Here is a 17015-nt window from a genome sequence, read left to right as displayed (position 1 = left end):
AAAATAGCGCCAACGGCAACAAATGCTGCCAAGTGACAGTAATTGCCACAAATAATTTAAGGCATTTTCCCTATGTGATGTTAATTTACATACACATATGCGTATGTGCGAGTTTATGTGAGACTATTCGATTGACAATGAAGCCAGTTGACTACAATTAAATGGCATTTACGGAAAAAGTATCCATTTAATTGTTCTCGTTCAATTAAATGCTGTTGCGTTTATGAATAATTATTAACAAATAGCAATAACTTGCACACTTTGACAAAGTTTGGAACATAAAAAAGTTAGTTTGATTAAAAAATATTATACAAAAAAACTTTTTCTTGAAAGCACCAAACATAAAGAGAATGATGAAGAATAAGATCTATATCAAATAATGAAACAAACATCTGAAGGCCTTGTCGCTAGTGCTGTTATATTTTATAGGTAATATAATTATTTATAATTGTATTTCCTTTAATAAGTGAAAAATAAATAAACTTGTTTGCTGTATTCCGAAGGTGTTTTTCAAGCAGTGTAGGAGTGGCTCAGCCATACAACAATTTTAATGAAGCGAGAAAAAATTATAATATAAAATCCAGATCGCAGCTATATCCTGTATACTTCAATAAAGGAGCGGATTGTGTGTATGATCTTTTTGATTGAGTGAATTATTATTAATTTGGGAGGGTTTATAAAGGGTGCTATTTTTAGACTTGTGGTTTTCAACGAGACAATCCTTTTTTCGCAATTGGTCTTTTTAATAGCTGTTACTTGATTTATTCTCCACTTGGCTTGCCTTTTTATAATCAACAAATATGCTCCGGAATAGCGTGTGCAAATGGTGCAATATGCCAATATGCGTCTGTATGCAATATTCAATGATGATAACTTTTAGTTAAATGGGTACGTTAAAATTTTCGCATTTGAAGTGCTGACAATCCATGATATAATCCAGGCGGTTCCGAGAAATGAGCAGCTTTTTGGGGAGGAAAGGACGTGTGAAAAATTTCAAAGCTATATTTCAATAACTGACAGAAATATAAACAAACAAATATACTGACATGAGTAAATCGTCTCAGCTCATCACGCTGATAATTTATATGTATACTTTATAGGGTATCCGACATTTCCTTCCGGGTGGCAAACTAAATATCCTGCTTAGGGTATAAAAATAAAATTTGCATTAAAATATGACTAGAATACTTAAAATAATTACTAACGTACGCAATTCCACATTTAAAGCGAAATTTTAACTTTTCGACCTTTTTTCCTTATCCAAAAATTTTCTTTTTCACTTATGTAATAGCTGGTCTGGTATTTTTTCCCCATTTTACAATAGTGGAGAAAAATTGTTCCATTTTTACCAACTACACCTTTTTATTCGCATGCAACATGTTGCTACAGAGTATTATAGGTTTTTTTTTTTGCATATGGAGTAACATATATATATTATTATATAAAAGTTCGTTCGGTTTTTATCTAAGAGCTGACGTTATTGTCCATAGTACTAGTGTTACGGATCGCATCATGTCATACTATACGGCGCTGAAAACTATTTATTCGCGCTAAGAGCTTACCTTACACAATTTTTCGATTGATTGACTCAGTACGTTGTGAGCGCTCGTCAAAGATGGACACCAGCTAAGAGAAAATTCGCTATGTTTTACAATTTTTCTTCGATCAAGGCGAAAAAGCAGCCAAAGCGGCTGAAAAAATTAATTTAGTTTATGAGCCCGATACTGTAGTAGCACAAAAGTGGTTTGCTAGGTTCCGTTCCGGTAATTTCAATGTCAAAGATGCACCACGCGTTGGGAGGCCTGTCGTCGAAAATTGCGATAAAATCATGGAAATAGTGGAAACTGACCGGTACGTGAGCACTTATTTAATTGCCGAGGAACTAAAGATAAGCAAGAAAACCGTTTGAAACCATTTGCATAACCTTGGATTCAAAAAGAAGCTCGATGTTTGGGTGCCACACGAACTAACGCAAAAAAACACGATAGACCGAATTTCCATCTGCGAATCGCTGCTGAATCGCAACAAAATCGACCCGTTTCTGAAGTGGATTGTGACTGGAGATGAAAAATGGGTCACTTATGACAACATCGAGCGCAAACGGTCGTAGTCAAAGCCCAGACGGTGGCCAAGACCGGATTGACGGCCAGGAAAGTTTTGCTGTGTGTTTGGTGGGATTGGCAAGGAATCATCTACTACGAGTTGCTCCCCGATGGCCAAACGCTCAATTCGGCCCTCTACTGCCAACAACTGGACCGCTTGAAGGCAGCACTCATCCAGAAGAGGCCATCTTTGATCAACAGAGGCCAAATTGTGTTCCATCAGGACAACGCCAGGCCACACACGTCTTTGGTGATGCGCCAGAAGCTCCGGGAGCTCGTATGGGAGGTCCTAATGCACCCACCTTATAGGCCGGACCTGGCACCAAGTGATTACGATCTTTTCCTGTCCATGGCGAACGCGCTTAATGGTGAGAAGTTGGCCTCAAAAGAGGCCTGTGAAAATTGGCTCTCCGAGTTTTTTGGTAATAGGGATGCAGTCTTCTACGAGAGGGGTATAATGAAGTTGGCATCTCGTTGGCAACAAGTTTACGAATAAAACGGCGTATATTTGACTTAAATCGGACAAATGTACACAAAGTTATCATCTTTTGAAAAATCAATAAAAAACCGAACGAACTTTTTACTTGACCTAATATTTGTACTTTTTTATAAATGACGAGGCGAGTTGAAATCTGAATGACTGTCTGTCCGTCCGTCCGTATGTTCGTGCAAGCGATAGCTTGAGTAAAATTTTAGATATCTTGATGAAACTTGCTACATACATATGTATATGTTCCTTGGCACCCAAGGGAGATTGCAGCTGATCGTTATCAAACCCCTGCCACGCCCACAAAACGCCATTAAACGAAAGCCTATGCAATGACATAACTAAGCACTTAATTAACATACAAAACTCTAATTTGGAGACTGCAGTGGCACGAGGCATCGGTAGGCTAAAAATTATTTAAGGTGAGCGTTGCCCCGTTATAGTTAAATGTTCCTATCTTTCAAACTAACTAGGAGGTACTTTAACCAAATTTGCAGGTAAGGAGTCTTCTTAGCACTTCTTTGTACATATACTGTGAAAATGGGTTAAATCAAATAATAATAACCAGGCCCCCTCCCCATATAATGCTTTGGTTGCAAGCTACTAAAAGTGCGATAACTCACTGAATAAATGTGCCACAAGCATTAAAATTTCACAACCAAGGTGGTAGGAAGAGTCTTAATAAGAGCAAGTGTAAGCGTTTAACAAAGGCGTGGTACCGCCCACCTCTAGGTGAAGTTCTATATCTCAGGAACTACCTAACTAATTTCGACCAGATTTGGAGTGTAACGTTATCCAAATTGTACGATGTAAAAATGTGTGAAATCGGATGACAACCACGCCTTCTTCCTATATAACAAATGTTTAAATTCCATATTATTGTTTCCCTTTACAATATGCAGTATAAATCAAACATCAATGAAGTTATCACAATAAAACTTTGCACAAATAGAGCCCTCAATGTATGTCATTCTATGCTCAAAAATTTTAACAACTCGGACTATAACTTTTCAATGACCCAGAAACCAAATATATGGACTCTAGTGCATATGGGTGATTGTTTATCGAACATATCGATCAATTTGAAATGTTTATAAATTCAAATAGAATTCCTTATGCCAAAAATGGGTAAAATCGGGCTAACACCATAACATTTATGGTAGCCCCCATATACCTAATATACATATTTTGGAACTTCCGGTTGACTTTATACCAAATTTATTGGTCAATATGTAAGAAATCTTAATGAGAAAGAATATCTACGTGATCGAAACTCGTATAATTGCTGACTTCGGAAAAAAGGTGCAGCCATGTTCTATCCTTTCTTCATACAATTGAACGGCAATTAGATGAGTTGCAAACACGAAGTGCTCTGCTACCGCCACGATTTCTTGTGAGTAGCAATATAGAACAGTTAACCCTTGGTATGCAGTTTGATATACATGATATAAATGATACATCGTTATTTATTTTATATAAAAAGCTAACTTCTTCATATCATACCCAACGGTGTGTCCAGTTGACTGACACACAATCCTATCCGAAATGAACCGATGCTATAAAACGAAATAAAAATTCAATTAAAGCAAATGAATGTTTTACCGTAAAATTAAAAACTGAAATAAATATGTGCGCAGATAGGCATCATTCGAATTGAAAATAAAATCTGACATTCATACATATGTGTACACGTTGCGTGTGTGCTGTATGTGTTGTTCATATCGCTTTCATTCGCTACAATAAACGTGTATATGATATGGTTTTAATTAAAAACGTGAAGCAAGTAAAAGTTTCTTCGCCATGCGTGAATCGAAAAAAGTAAAGTGCAAGAGTATGTCAAGTAAAGAGCGCCAACATTTGCGAACGAAGCTTCAACTGTTTATGCAGCAAAACTAAAAATATGCAAAATGTTAGTTACTGTATAGCTAGGACTAAGTGAACAACAACAAAGAAAAACCTTTCGGGCAGCCGTACACATACGAGTATGTTGTTGCAATTAATTCGGCCAGTGGCTGTCAACGGGATCTGCCCCAAGAGCCACACACGCACACACATAAACATATATATATATAAAAGTGTCTACATCGTATCGCATTAGGGCATGGCTATGCATTTGCAACTATGAAATCTTATTTTAGGTCCATCGTCACTAAGATTTCAAACCTGTGCATGAATTTTCTCGAACAGCTCCAGTTCGCAATACATAAAAAAAAACACATGGATCCGTTGTACGTAAATTTTCTTTTAAAAAATCAGTTGTACATAAATTTTCTTAAAAATATTCTAATAATTGGTTTGCAATAGTAAAACGGCAATTTGACAGACCTAAAACTGAGAAAATCATAATTTTACAAATAGTTAATTTATAATAAACTTTTTATCCAGGGAAGGGATCCAGAGAAGGAATCCAGGGAAGCATTTGGCGGAGTATATAAATTAACCAAATTGAAACTGTAAATTTTCCGGTTTCGGAATCGTTTTTTGATGTCGAAACACGGCCAATTACAAGCACTTTTTCTTTACCAAATGCCACTGTTTATTTTTTTGGAATTACGTTTTTTTCATGGTTTTTCTGTAACCCAAGTCCCCGAAAACGGTAATTATCACCTTTCAAGCCGATATGACAGTTTTCACTTTTTCGGAATAGGTTTCTCATGGCAATATGAGAATATCAAACACGCGGTCTTTAAGATACCTGCTTTCTCAGCTATCTTGCACACATTAAATAATAAATTAAATTAATCTAATCGCTTATTAGAAGACATGTCTTGTTTGACTAGTTTTGGCAACATCACATAAAGCTGGAAGGGCTTTGCAGTTGTACAAGTATTATAATATTAAAACAAATTCGATTCGAAGGCTCCGAGCACACCATTGATAAGGCCAAGTGTTATTCGACGCTAGTTAAACTAAATTATGAGAAATATCGTGGGAAACGATGAATTATAAACTTAACAATATATCAATTTAACTTAAGATGTCCAAATTTTTATTCCATATTACAAGCAAAAAGGTTAACTTTGTTTGCACCTTTAATAGGCTTCAAAAATACAAAAGTTTTTCATTAAAGAACTTGATTTGGATCGTTCAGCTTGTATTGTAGCTATATGCAATGGTCAGTCTGAAAAATTTGTTCGAAGAATATATCGTTACTTTGTCTAATAGTACTACCGCGAATTAAAGTGTCAATGTATTTAATGAACCTAGATCACATCCAAATAAAATAAAAGTATAATAGACACCCTAGTAAATTTGTATACCGTGGCCACATTTTAAAAAATATTATCTTCCTTTGCGTGCGATATTCCAGTTGCGTCGCTTAAAAATGCATATAAAACGACATACTTGAGAGTACCGCAAGAGATTGCAGCATGTCAACTTAAGAAACTTGAAACTAGTCGCCAACATTTGCTGTTGTAAGGGAAAAACGAAAAATAGGAAGAACAAGGGTTTTCCTAACAAAGTAAGAAGACTTCTAAAATGGAAAACAAAAAATTGGAAATAGTTGGTGGTACACTAGAAACTGTTCATATATGTATAACTGAAATATGGATGTGCTTCAACTAATGCAGCTACATATAATAATAAACATTCTAAGCAAACATACACATAGGAAAATTTTTATAAAATATCCCTGCCAAAAGTTATACCATTATTATTTAAAGAAAGTAATAGTTACATCCGAATTACTCTCTATAGGGTACAATTGGGATTGTATTAGCCTCCAACCCACATCTTTAAGATACAATTAGGTATTAATTAGTCACAAAGAAATATCTTTAAGATGGGGTTGGGGATAGATTAGTTGATCTTTTGTTGACATTTCTCTTCAATGTTACCCTGTACAAGAAATTACACTTTAGCCTTACCCCTTAAGATTATTCTCTATTTGAGGCTTTCACGTAAAAAAAGGTATTATTAGACTTTTCATAGGACATGCTAATTCAAAAAGGAACAATTCATTCCATATAGAACGATCAAAAAAGATATTAGTCACAAAGTCGCGAAATCATCCCAGGCGTGTACCATTTTTTGTATGGATATAACGAAAGCTCTTGCAGAAAGAAGTTTAAGGAAGTGATTGCAACGTGAAAATAAAAGAGCAATTACATGTTTGATTTTGCCCATATATATAAAGGGTTATTTGATGGAATCAAGCAACTAGGAAGTTCGTTAAAGCACTCGCACCGCAGACTTACAGGACTTGCCTTTATGGTTAATGAATGATAGCGCAATCAAACTAAAGCCCTCAAATATCGATCAAAACCAGTAGTTAAGGTTAAACACCAGTAAAATTTAATTGAGTATTGGACGGTTTGTATGAAATACGGTGAAAAGGTGTAAATACATATGTAACTGCGCGTGCAGTATTTCGTGTATGCCAACAGTCTAGTCAACATAAAAGGATTAATTTGCCAGTCTGGCTGGTAGATAGTAAGGCGTGATAAGCAAGCTTTTGCTACATACATGAATGCGCACAACTACTGTGCAAACACACACTGACATTTCTGGCCAACTTGTTATTTCTGTACGTCCGGTTGGTGAAATTTATTGTGGCTGAATTGCAAACAGCAATGCAACAGCCACCGGCGATAAACATGCGATGAAACTCAAACATATGTACATACCTATGGAATACTGTTGCGCCGCCTCTGACATGCAATGAGTGAAAGCTGACGAGAGTTATAAATCATTTCACTTAATTTTACTTCAGACCTACACCAACATATCGCACCTAGTCCTCTTCCTATAAATTACAGTTATTTTTGCATTAAATATTCACATTTCTATTAGTCTGTCTGTCAGGCCATTACTCGAAGGTCTCAGTTAAATTTATTCCATGCAGCAGACAAGCAATCAATATGTCGTAAACGGTTTCAAAATACGATACTTCTGAATTTTACTTTTCTGAAAGCATATGTTCATACGAGAAACATGATTAATGGTGGTGGAATTGTTAAAATCAACAGGTGTCTATTCAAGTAGATAAAAATTATATTCACTAGCTGGAAAGCTGGCATTCATCAGACACTGTGTTAGCCGACAGTCAAGTCAGATTGGCTCTTTCTTAACACCCTATAGTATTTTTCCATGCTCCCCCTAATGCCCAATATGATTTCCGGTATAGGCGATAATTTCGCACGAAGGAGTCGATCAGTACTTCTTCCATTCTTATTTAGCAGGGTCTATTTTCTCCCAATATCATTTTAGCAGACGAGCTGAAACGCCCATATTTGTATGAGAGACTTCCAAAAATCAAGCCCTATCTCATGTTCGTACAGAGTAACAGGTATTGCATATGAGTGGTATCGGACTAAGCCTAAAATTAAGATACAAAACTGTCATTTCGTACAGGCCTTCGAAGTATGAATCTGTTACATCTGTTGTCTTTTTAAAAGTGGTCTGTACACCGCTCTCTAATAGGTTTAATGTTAATATCTCACGAATTACTTAAGCTATTTCAACCATATCCGATAAAAGCCACGCCCACTCTCCATATAATGGTTAAGTTCAAAACTACTAAAACTACGACTCATCACTAAATAAGTACGTCAGAATCATTAAATTTCACATTCTACATGAAACGGAGGAGCCTCATAGGAGCCGGTGGCAACATTGGACAATGGATGTGGCACCACCCAGCATTAGCTAAAATCCTAAACGCAGGAACTACTTGACCAATTGCAACAAAATTCGGTGCATAACTTTATTTTGACTTTATGTTACGTTGTGAAAAACGACGAAATCGGCTTACGACCACGTCTATTTCTTACTTATAATATTACAATTTTTAAATCGATCAGATTATTTCACTCTTCATACATATAAATTGAGAGCTAATGATGTTATCGAAATAGAACGTTGCATGCGAAGTATATTTTAATAGTCGAAATCGAACCATTATTTTTCAAGATACCAAATATGGCTGACTTCTTACCAAAAATATCGGTATAGTATATTTCTTAAAAAAAATGTGGTTTAATGTTGAAAATGAATCGAATTGATCTAGAACTTGTCCTAAAGCTCATGTCTCTAATAATATAGGGACTTCCGAATATTTTGTTGAATATTTCTTTATATATCCAATATATTAAATTTAGCCCCTTTGTTCAAGTTTATATCACATACATCTCATTTGAATTAATAAAGTTTGTTTTGATATAAATATCTCCGACACGAAACAATAAAAATAAGTGAGTCTACGACTTTTATTATACATGGGCTTATAAAACATACGGTTTCTTCGAATAATAAATGTTCCAATACAAACGTATATCACAAAATTTTGGCAACACTTGAAAGTATTTCCCGGTTTATATCCTTGCAAATTTCTAAAATATAAAATGTTCAGTTACACACAAACATCGTTCTTCCTTACTTGTTTAATAAAAATTATAATTATTATAAAAATAATAAAAAAAAATTATTCTGGTTTGTAAAATTGTGACCCAAAGAACGTCCAAAAGAGGCTGTTCCGATCAAAAATATCAAAATAATTATTTAATTATTTTGGATTACCATGAAATGAAGTCGATCCAGATAAATGGCACTCAAACGATATGAAAAAAATGTCTATGCACACGAAATTGTTAATGAAAATTTCGATGAATGGAATACAGTTCACAAATTATTGAAAACGAAAATTTAAGAAAACAGCATTCAAATTGCTTCCAAATCCACCGCATTCTCCAGATTTAGCCCTAAGCAACATTTTCCCATTCTTTGGATCGTCTATTTTAAATAAAATCTTAGGAGTATAAAGCTTTGCCCATTCGGAAATAATAAAGTATACATCTCCACCAGTCGTTTCCCACCATTATTTTGGATACGTCAGTATCTATTAAGGTGATGTCCTTCTTGTTTCTGTTTTTTTCACCGCTAAACCTAATCATTTAGCACTCATTTAAGCTAAATTCAAAGAGTTTTGGAGTCACACAAATTTTTATATTAAACTGACCCATATAAACAAAAATTACAATTAAACTATATATCTGATTCTACTATATATTTGTTTCTATATAGCTAAGACGAGAATGGCAAATATAATTTGAAACCTTTAGTAATTATTTCAGCTTTAAACCCCCTTTAGAGTTTGTCTGAATAAACTGTTTGCATTTACTTTGTCTTTTTCACTCAAATAGTCAACCATAATGACTTTACAAAACAGCTAATAGTTGTTACCAGAGTATTACAACTACATATCCGGTTGAACCCACATATAAATACAAAGTGGAGGAATATATGTAGATAGAAATGCAAACAAATCAAATGCACACAAAGCGATGCACAGAGACGGCTTTAATAGACAGTATTCACCGTACATTACGAACAATCAAATCGATGCAGGTGGTGTTAGAAAGAAAGGACACCAAAGGGGGACGCTGCAGAGTTGTGTCTATTTGAAGATTCGGTGAACATGTGAAAATGCGCTTCTATGAACTTATGTATGTAAATAGTTCCCAAACTAGTACATAAGCAATAGTTTCGAACAAATATTAGTTATATCATTGGATTCAGGGTTTATATATTAAAATTAAATATATACAAAAAATTTCAATAGCCTGAAATCCACCACACGCTAGCCGGCATTTATGCCTTCAGCTCTAAATTGGCCCAGTAAACTTCCCGATGTTCGAAAATGATGGCGATACCAACAGGTCTCAATAAAAAGTATGTGGTTGGTGGGGCTTTAAGAACAAATCATGTTTGTTTTGTTCTGTTTTAACATCGACCCATGGTCGTTGAAAACACCTTCCTATATACAGACATATACAAAATTTACGTCACACTTCAATATATGAGTTTGTATGTCTCGCTCGCTCATATGTACATTTTAGTAGGTTTAGAAGTGCAAATGACTGACTGCAATGTCGTTTACTCTGTTTGTCATAGAAAAAAATACACGTCTGTAATGTTCGAAACGTGCTGCAAACACAGTACAATTAAGCCCAGTTGCTTTTGCTCATTGCTGTTATAAATTGCATATTGCCATTGCAGCTGCAAATCTCAAATCGATTTTCCCACTCGTTAGCTGCATTTGTAATGGACAAAAACACCATCCAAACACAGGCTAGCATCGTATATCGTATGGGGCCGTATTACTTCTCACAGTAAAAAAATATGCTAATTTTAAATTCGAAAAACTAAGCGTATGGCGAATCGAAAGAGAAGAATTATTCACAGCAACCTTTTTGACAACTGTCGTTGTCTACACTTTCAAAATCAAATAAGTTATTGCAGTTAAAATTGAATTTAATCGGTTAAATATTATATATATATTGAGAGTTAACGAATTTTACATATGCACACCTGTTCACAAAGGTACAAACTCCACAACTTTCTGCAGTCGCCAGTTTTGGGATTTATCCGATTGCAGCAGTTGTCAAATGTTGAAGTTCATCCATGGTAATAAAATGAACTTTTGCCCTTAACTCAATTTGATTTCTTTTATTAGCGATATGTAATCCAGCACAACCACAAGTTCTACCCCACTTTGTCCATTTGTCATACTATAGCTATAGCGGTGTCAGTTATGTGAAATTTCATTATGATCTTCAAAGCAACGAGAAGCAGACTAACAGGCAGACAGACGATTCTGCAAATACGCTCAAAGTGAGATTATTTAAGTCTAATTTAATTAAGTCTTTAAAAAAAATCGTACACAATTTATATATTATATTTACAATTTGTAGTCGATAATGACAGTGATCCAGGATTCCTGGCAAAGGCCGAACAACAAAGGTACAACATTTGATTGCATATTTGCCATTTATTTTTATTTGCAGATACATATGTATGTATATAGGTACTTAAAATATGCATATGAGTGCACTAGTTCCTACACAATGTTTAACTGAGTTTTTGTTTGCCTTAAAATTTTACAATTGAAAGAAATACCGGCGAGGAAGTTCTGTGTACGCGCGTTGTTGTTGTTACTATTTTTTAATTCACTGTAATAAATTACTTGGAACAATGCGGAAGTAGTTCTGCAATTAAAATTCGAAAACATTTAACAAAAATAGTTTTGTATTTCCTTACGTACTTCCATTCGCTGCTAAAAGTACTCGGTTAAGAAAACATGCAACTGCATAAATTTGCATTGAAATTATGCACGAAGCCCTTGGATATAAATAAATCACATTGTAACTGTCTTGAATTCTATTTAAAAGAAAAAGCTTTCCGCCGAATGTTGAAATTTAAATAAGTTTTGATTAATGTCAATTGCGCTGACCGTGGTTTTGGCCCGAAATATTCTGAAAATGACACAAATCGAAATAATTTAAAACTTTCTGCTTCATTTTATTCACTTTTAATGACAAAAATTGATAATTTACGACTTTGGCAGAATTAGTTTGAAAATTAATGGCACCACATATAATAATTTATAACAGTTTTCAACAAAGCCCAGAAAATCTTCATCATAAATGTTTAAACACCGACGAAAACTACAAAGCCAAAATGGGTTAGCAATCCACTTCAACTAAAAGGATGGCTATACATTTTGCTATTCACTGAGCATAAGTGTATCGCATGAGTATGTATTTAAGTTTGTATATAGGTATGTTTGGTAAGTAGAGACAAGCGTCATTAGGGCAGACTAAAACGGAATAGAATAAGAAGACAACTTTGCTCTCGATTTCTTGGTGGCAATGAATATCTAAAACAGTTTGAGGTCGAGTGCTGCTTAATTTCAAAGTATTTTTACAAGGGTACGTGGCTTTAACAGTTCCCAGCAGTAGAAATAAGAAACTCAGCCAGAGCACTCAAATGACATATTTCGTGACTACCTCTGCACTAGTCCGGAAAAAATACATAGTAGATCAGTTTATACTCACAATTACGATAGTAGTGCTAAGATCTAGACTACTTCGGGTTTTTCAACAGTGATGAACAAACTTGCACTATCAATTAAATGAAGAAGTAAGGGGACTTTAAATTAAGCGAGATTCAAGTGTTTGATACTTGATATGATAATCATTATACGTTATGGGATGACGTTTCGGTATGCAACAAATAATTAAGCTAATACTGAAAATAAATTGACTTTATTAGAAACACTTTAAAATAATATTTTCGTATATATTACGTAGACGGATAATCCCTTGTGTATTATTACCAATACAAAAAACTCTTACAAATATTAGATTGCTTGTTAATTTTTTCCATGAATATCCCATCCCATGTATATTAAGTTTGCCACGAAGTTTGTATATATATATACCTATATTAATGAAATATGATTAGCATGGCGAGCTGAATAGATTTAGCAATGTATCCGTCTGTATATACACGAACTGAACCCTCAGTTTTTAAGATATCAAAGTCAGCTTTTGCTCACGCTATTTTCTTCTTAACACTATAACTACCAAGGGGGGTCGAAGTTATTTGTTTGACATTTCTTATAATTATAACTCATTTCAGGTACATTTTGTTTCTGAAAATTTTGTACGACTTTTTCTAAAACATACAAATAATTAATTCTGTGAAACAGTTTTCTTTTTTTTATTATTTTGTTGTAAAATTGCATGCAGTATACCTACATATACCGAGATGAGTCATTTTGACCCCCCACGGAATAAGGTTTTCGGTGCTGTTCTGTTGTATCGTGGAAACTATTTGTGGCCGTAGCCTGAAAGATACACAGAGAAACCGTTATTTTGTGATAATACCTCTAGAAAATCGAAAGTTTATAATTTTATTATCGATGAGTGTGCGCTTAGTCTCAGTCGATCAGAAACACTGCCATATACAACTCAGTCGTCTATCAGAAACATTGAAACACAACTCTCAGTACAACTATATTCGATGTTAGATGTATAACCTCATCCTATCTATATCGGAAAGTATTTGTAAAGTTTTAGATTTATATCATTACGCAAACTGCAGAAATATTTGAACCCATGAAATTGCTTCGAAACAATGGGAAAAATTTCATGAAGCAATAAATTATTGAAAGAAATAAATAATTTGAAAGAAAATTGACCCGATACAGTGTATGATGAAAATGATTTAGTTGAAAATGAAAATTAATACCTTCCATCAAACAACGAAAGTCCAAGCGAGTCATCCGATACTGACAGTGAAGGTGAAGTACTTCGACGTTTGCCTAGAAAAAGTAAAAGAGTCCAAGTTTTTTCTAATTCTGAAAGTGAAAGTATCAGGATGTTAAAATATCTGTAATCGATCAAGATACTGAAATATCTGTTGACGGCACTATGACTGCAAGAGGGCTTAACACCAGGAAGATTATCAGTACACAACATTTTCAAAGAAATGTATGTCCCAACGGCATACTCGAAACGACATATTATGAAAGGTAGTGTAAGAATATCATTTTCTTTGATACTCTGCAATAGTGTTATGAGACATATAAAAATTTGCACTGGAGCAGAAGCTCATCGATTTCTGAATAACCATGACTGTACTGTATCGTTAGCAGAGTAGCGTTTTTAGGAATTTTATATGCTCGTGGTGCATACGAAGCAAGATATTTAAAACTTCCATATTTATGGTCCGAAAAATGGGGTCCGAAATTTTTCTCTTAGACAATGAGCAGAAATAAATTCACCGAAATTCTTCGGCTAATTTGGTTCAATAAGAAAAATGAAAGAAGCCAAAGATTGCAAACAGATAAATTTGCTTTAGTTTCAGAGGTATGGAATAAATTCATTGAAAATAGTCAAATGTGTTGCCATTACAATTGATGAGCAGTTATTCCCAACCAAAACCAGATGTAGATTTACGCAGTATATGCTGAACAAGCCGAATAAATTTGGTATAAAATTCTAGTTTGCGTCGGATGTAAAAAGTAAATATGTTGTAAATGCATTTCCCTGCCATTAGCAAAAAAACTAATAACTAAAAGAACTTCCTTAGTTGGCACTATTAGACAAAATTAAGGAGAACTACCTAAATTTGCAAAATCGATAAAAGATAACATGTCTCGTTTCTGGTCAGTACTTTATAAAACAGAAAAATTTACTCCATATATAAGAGTAAACCCAATAAAAAAGTATTAGTGCTCAGTTCAAAACATAAGTCAGTGAAAATTGAAAAAGATGACAGACGTTTAACTGAAACGATTACATTTTATAACAATACCAAATTTGGCGTAGATGTTACGGATCAAATTGCTCGGAAATATACTGTGAAAGCTGGATCCCAAAGATGCCCATTACAAGTGTTTTACAATATTTTAGATCTATTCTATCTTTAGATAGAAATGCCTGGATATTTTATAAAGAAACAACAGGAGAAAATATTTCGAGAAAAGACTTTTTAACCAGCTATCCAAAGAACTTGCAATTGACTACAAAGAACTAACCGGTCGATCTACAGATCAAGTAGAAGGAATATCATCATCTATATCGTCACAAAACCAGACACATATTTCGATGAAACGTAAACGGTGTCAAATAGCACAGTGCACTAATAATAAAACGACCAATATTTGTAGTATATGCCATAAACGAGTCTGTGTTAAATGTTCTCCTAAAAAATCTGTAATTGCAAGAAATGTTTTTGACTTTTATGCATAATTATTTAAAAAATTACTGCTATTATATTACTACAAGTACAAGTATTATTATTCAGATTATATTCAATTTTTGTTCAAAAAATTACAAAATATATATAAACGTAAAAATTGCTATCTTTTCTTATATATCTCTTAGTAATTTTAGAAACAAGTCATTTTGACCCCTCCGGTAGAAGTAGGTATACGTCAATCGTCAGTAGTTCTAGTGTTAAGCAGCTTCTCATTTGTCCGAACTGCTGATATCAGAACACTACAGCATATAGCTGGCATGGTACATACAAACTGATCGATCAAATACAGGCCCTTGCATAGAAAACTTTTTTATTTGCAGAGATATCTTCACGAAATTGGGCATGAAATATAATATTATCCTAAGTAACAGTATAATCTTTGAAGAAATTGTTTAGATCGAACCACTATAACATACAAGTATAGTCGCCCTACAAACTGACCGGTCCAAAACAAGATAAAGATCTTGTTATACCCTTTTATGCTATAAGAAGTATACCTGTGAATAGTTTTATAGCTTCGGTGCAGCCGAAATTAATATTTTTTCCTATTTTATAAATTTTTCATGCATTTTATATTCTCGAAGCACGGGGCTAAAGACCTTATTTAAGTTATTTGAATCCAATTTAGTACATAAAATTACCATCACTTCTTTTTAACAAAGTTTCATGTCGAGTGAAGTCAGGTGAAATCGGTCAAGAAAAGTCACAGGGGGCCAGGGAGGAATACGGCGGCTGCGGCACCATTAATGTGTTGTTTTTGGCCAATGCGTTAGCAGGAGCGTTATCATGGTGCAGAAGCCAATTTTTGTTCTTTCACAAATCCAGGCGTTTCTGGCGGATTGCTTATCCTTACAGATAATATACTTTCTATATTCTGATGATGATACGACGATTGACCAATACTATTTTCGTCACTTCATTAATGTTTTCGTCCGTTGTTGACATTTTTTACCATCGATAAACGTTGCTTTTGTCCAAGGTAGCTTCACCCTATGCCATAGTCAACATTCCGCGCACTGCCCTTTGTTTTTCACACAAAATTTCATACAAATTCTTTGATCCATTCTTTGGAATAAGCAAAAATCGAAACGAACCAAAACGCGTCCAAGCAAAACAGCTGTCAAAAATTAACTTAACATTCAAAATGGGCGACCTTGTCAGCATATTTAAGGGGTATGAGTACCAACATAACACAATAAAACAATCGACAACTTGGCTTTTAACCACTTATCATTTGTGAATGTCGAGTCATATAGCGACGTCCACGCTCCCACATTCAGTCTCTTAATGCCTTATTATAACCGTAATCCTACCTATTGCAGCATAGTGGCTACGAATAAAAGTGGCTACGAAAAATTCTTATCACTAATTGGATTTGCGCAAATAGCATGGGCGAAACCTTTGAAAATCAGTGAACCTCGAAATGCAAATGGCAAATATCACATTGACGTTGAACGCTGAACTTGCACAGTTCTAATTCCATTAGTTTTCACTTTGAGGGATTTACGGATAGTTAACTTTGTTTTTTGTTTTTCATTACATTTTGGTCACTATTTTCATTAAAGATTAAAAAATGTGGGCCAGCGGAAGCATTTGTTATTAAATAAAATAGAATTTAGAATGCTTATGTGGGTGTTTTCATATATTTGTGGGTAGGTACAAGAGTATGTGTAAATGCCCTCTGGGATGTTAGCTTCCATATACTTGTACATTTTATACACTCGCAATATGTTGCACAGAGCTTTCGAGTTTTGTTCGCCTTAGGGTTGTATGGTTTGGTGTAGTCGAGTAATATGATTATGTCTGCGGAAGTAATTTTTATTTTCCATGAAAAATATGTATTATTCATAAAAGTGTGGAAGGATATTCGATATTGA

At 34.4% G+C, this 17015-nt stretch overlaps 1 protein-coding gene and 1 long non-coding RNA gene across 3 annotated transcripts in view; both read left to right on the top strand.

Annotated features, from left to right (window-relative positions):
* Nucleotides 1-17015, top strand: part of LOC106618971 (uncharacterized protein DDB_G0288805) — a 47773-nt gene that overhangs the window by 14769 nt on the left and 15989 nt on the right. The window lies entirely within an intron of this gene.
* LOC138859031 (uncharacterized) lies at nucleotides 10823-11570 on the top strand. The gene is made up of 3 exons (XR_011398066.1): nucleotides 10823-10995; nucleotides 11045-11202; nucleotides 11283-11570. It is a non-coding gene; the product is annotated as an uncharacterized lncRNA (long non-coding RNA).

Source organism: Bactrocera oleae, chromosome 2, assembly GCF_042242935.1.
Source record: "Bactrocera oleae isolate idBacOlea1 chromosome 2, idBacOlea1, whole genome shotgun sequence".
Lineage (NCBI taxonomy): Eukaryota > Metazoa > Arthropoda > Insecta > Diptera > Tephritidae > Bactrocera > Bactrocera oleae.
Note: the sequence above shows the minus strand (reverse complement) of the source record. Positions and strands in the feature narration are given on the sequence as shown.